This window comes from Rhamphochromis longiceps, linkage group LG19, assembly GCF_057381845.1.
Source record: "Rhamphochromis longiceps isolate RC_006_pf linkage group LG19, R_longiceps_female_GT1.1, whole genome shotgun sequence".
Taxonomy (NCBI): Eukaryota; Metazoa; Chordata; class Actinopteri; order Cichliformes; family Cichlidae; genus Rhamphochromis; species Rhamphochromis longiceps.
In genome coordinates this window covers 34,089,756-34,093,964 of record NC_140575.1, presented here as the reverse complement: position 1 = coordinate 34,093,964, position 4,209 = coordinate 34,089,756, and positions in this window count along the sequence as shown.

The window sequence follows — 4,209 nt, the reverse complement described above, 5'->3', positions numbered from 1 at the left end:
TAAATCCTTTCCGTGTGTTTGTTTACATTATTCTCTTTGTTTTATCTTACTCGGTTTCTTTACCTTTCTCTCTTGTACGTGACTTCTTGTCTTTTTCTGTTTCTGACTTCTTGTCTTTTTCTTTTTCTGCTTATCTTTCTTTCTTGTACGTGACTACTTGTCTTTTTCTTTTTCTGACTTCTTGTCTTTTTCTTTTTCTACTTGTTTTTCTTTTTTACGTGACTTCTTGTCTTTTTCTTTTACTACTTGTTTTTCTGTACGTGACTTCTTGTCTTCGTTTTTTGTTTTTTGTTTTAGGGACCCCCCTATGGTTAGGGTTAGGGTAAGATAGAGGGCAGGGGCACCCCCAACCCCACGAGGCACTGGCTGGTTAGGTGTTGAGAAAAGAATCAGGCCACCAGCAAGCTGGTAGCCTGAGGTGCACGGGCCATCGATGGGGCCGGGTGGTGGTGTCCCTGCCCTGGTTCAAAAAATTGCCCTTATCTAGGGTTTTAGTGCACATTTAGTATCAACTGGGCCGTTCGCGACGTTTCGGCATATTTTTGCCTTCTTCAGGCCGACCCAGTGTGTCTTCTGTTTTCTGTCTGCCTCTCTTGGCCTTTTATACCTTTGCTAGCTCCTCCCACTTGGGCTTTCTTAAGTTGACTTCTTGTCTTTTTCTTTTTCTGCTTAGCTTTCTTTCATTTACGTGACTGCTTGTCTTTTCCTTTTCTGACTTCTTGTCTTTTTCTTTTTCTGACTTCTTGTCTTTCTTTTTTACGTGACTTCTTGTCTTTCATATCTTTAGTTTTCTTACTATTTTTTATGGCACCCCCTGTCTTGTTTGACATCCCGTCCTTTGTTCACTGTATTTTTGTTTATGGCACCCCCTTCCATTAAATCCTTTCCGTGTGTTTGTTTACATTATTCTCTTTGTTTTATCTTACTCGGTTTCTTTACCTTTCTCTCTTGTACGTGACTTCTTGTCTTTTTCTGTTTCTGACTTCTTGTCTTTTTCTTTTTCTGCTTATCTTTCTTTCTTGTACGTGACTACTTGTCTTTTTCTTTTTCTGACTTCTTGTCTTTTTCTTTTTCTACTTGTTTTTCTTTTTTACGTGACTTCTTGTCTTTTTCTTTTTCTACTTGTTTTTCTGTACGTGACTTCTTGTCTTCGTTTTTTGTTTTTTGTTTTAGGGACCCCCCTATGGTTAGGGTTAGGGTAAGATAGAGGGCAGGGGCACCCCCAACCCCACGAGGCACTGGCTGGTTAGGTGTTGAGAAAAGAATCAGGCCACCAGCAAGCTGGTAGCCTGAGGTGCACGGGCCATCGATGGGGCCGGGTGGTGGTGTCCCTGCCCTGGTTCAAAAAATTGCCCTTATCTAGGGTTTTAGTGCACATTTAGTATCAACTGGGCCGTTCGCGACGTTTCGGCATATTTTTGCCTTCTTCAGGCCGACCCAGTGTGTCTTCTGTTTTCTGTCTGCCTCTCTTGGCCTTTTATACCTTTGCTAGCTCCTCCCACTTGGGCTTTCTTAAGTTGACTTCTTGTCTTTTTCTTTTTCTGCTTAGCTTTCTTTCATTTACGTGACTGCTTGTCTTTTCCTTTTCTGACTTCTTGTCTTTTTCTTTTTCTGACTTCTTGTCTTTCTTTTTTACGTGACTTCTTGTCTTTCATATCTTTAGTTTTCTTACTATTTTTTATGGCACCCCCTGTCTTGTTTGACATCCCGTCCTTTGTTCACTGTATTTTTGTTTATGGCACCCCCTTCCATTAAATCCTTTCCGTGTGTTTGTTTACATTATTCTCTTTGTTTTATCTTACTCGGTTTCTTTACCTTTCTCTCTTGTACGTGACTTCTTGTCTTTTTCTGTTTCTGACTTCTTGTCTTTTTCTTTTTCTGCTTATCTTTCTTTCTTGTACGTGACTACTTGTCTTTTTCTTTTTCTGACTTCTTGTCTTTTTCTTTTTCTACTTGTTTTTCTTTTTTACGTGACTTCTTGTCTTTTTCTTTTACTACTTGTTTTTCTGTACGTGACTTCTTGTCTTCGTTTTTTGTTTTTTGTTTTAGGGACCCCCCTATGGTTAGGGTTAGGGTAAGATAGAGGGCAGGGGCACCCCCAACCCCACGAGGCACTGGCTGGTTAGGTGTTGAGAAAAGAATCAGGCCACCAGCAAGCTGGTAGCCTGAGGTGCACGGGCCATCGATGGGGCCGGGTGGTGGTGTCCCTGCCCTGGTTCAAAAAATTGCCCTTATCTAGGGTTTTAGTGCACATTTAGTATCAACTGGGCCGTTCGCGACGTTTCGGCATATTTTTGCCTTCTTCAGGCCGACCCAGTGTGTCTTCTGTTTTCTGTCTGCCTCTCTTGGCCTTTTATACCTTTGCTAGCTCCTCCCACTTGGGCTTTCTTAAGTTGACTTCTTGTCTTTTTCTTTTTCTGCTTAGCTTTCTTTCATTTACGTGACTGCTTGTCTTTTCCTTTTCTGACTTCTTGTCTTTTTCTTTTTCTGACTTCTTGTCTTTCTTTTTTACGTGACTTCTTGTCTTTCATATCTTTAGTTTTCTTACTATTTTTTATGGCACCCCCTGTCTTGTTTGACATCCCGTCCTTTGTTCACTGTATTTTTGTTTATGGCACCCCCTTCCATTAAATCCTTTCCGTGTGTTTGTTTACATTATTCTCTTTGTTTTATCTTACTCGGTTTCTTTACCTTTCTCTCTTGTACGTGACTTCTTGTCTTTTTCTGTTTCTGACTTCTTGTCTTTTTCTTTTTCTGCTTATCTTTCTTTCTTGTACGTGACTACTTGTCTTTTTCTTTTTCTGACTTCTTGTCTTTTTCTTTTTCTACTTGTTTTTCTTTTTTACGTGACTTCTTGTCTTTTTCTTTTTCTACTTGTTTTTCTGTACGTGACTTCTTGTCTTCGTTTTTTGTTTTTTGTTTTAGGGACCCCCCTATGGTTAGGGTTAGGGTAAGATAGAGGGCAGGGGCACCCCCAACCCCACGAGGCACTGGCTGGTTAGGTGTTGAGAAAAGAATCAGGCCACCAGCAAGCTGGTAGCCTGAGGTGCACGGGCCATCGATGGGGCCGGGTGGTGGTGTCCCTGCCCTGGTTCAAAAAATTGCCCTTATCTAGGGTTTTAGTGCACATTTAGTATCAACTGGGCCGTTCGCGACGTTTCGGCATATTTTTGCCTTCTTCAGGCCGACCCAGTGTGTCTTCTGTTTTCTGTCTGCCTCTCTTGGCCTTTTATACCTTTGCTAGCTCCTCCCACTTGGGCTTTCTTAAGTTGACTTCTTGTCTTTTTCTTTTTCTGCTTAGCTTTCTTTCATTTACGTGACTGCTTGTCTTTTCCTTTTCTGACTTCTTGTCTTTTTCTTTTTCTGACTTCTTGTCTTTCTTTTTTACGTGACTTCTTGTCTTTCATATCTTTAGTTTTCTTACTATTTTTTATGGCACCCCCTGTCTTGTTTGACATCCCGTCCTTTGTTCACTGTATTTTTGTTTATGGCACCCCCTTCCATTAAATCCTTTCCGTGTGTTTGTTTACATTATTCTCTTTGTTTTATCTTACTCGGTTTCTTTACCTTTCTCTCTTGTACGTGACTTCTTGTCTTTTTCTGTTTCTGACTTCTTGTCTTTTTCTTTTTCTGCTTATCTTTCTTTCTTGTACGTGACTACTTGTCTTTTTCTTTTTCTGACTTCTTGTCTTTTTCTTTTTCTACTTGTTTTTCTTTTTTACGTGACTTCTTGTCTTTTTCTTTTTCTACTTGTTTTTCTGTACGTGACTTCTTGTCTTCGTTTTTTGTTTTTTGTTTTAGGGACCCCCCTATGGTTAGGGTTAGGGTAAGATAGAGGGCAGGGGCACCCCCAACCCCACGAGGCACTGGCTGGTTAGGTGTTGAGAAAAGAATCAGGCCACCAGCAAGCTGGTAGCCTGAGGTGCACGGGCCATCGATGGGGCCGGGTGGTGGTGTCCCTGCCCTGGTTCAAAAAATTGCCCTTATCTAGGGTTTTAGTGCACATTTAGTATCAACTGGGCCGTTCGCGACGTTTCGGCATATTTTTGCCTTCTTCAGGCCGACCCAGTGTGTCTTCTGTTTTCTGTCTGCCTCTCTTGGCCTTTTATACCTTTGCTAGCTCCTCCCACTTGGGCTTTCTTAAGTTGACTTCTTGTCTTTTTCTTTTTCTGCTTAGCTTTCTTTCATTTACGTGACTGCTTGTCTTTT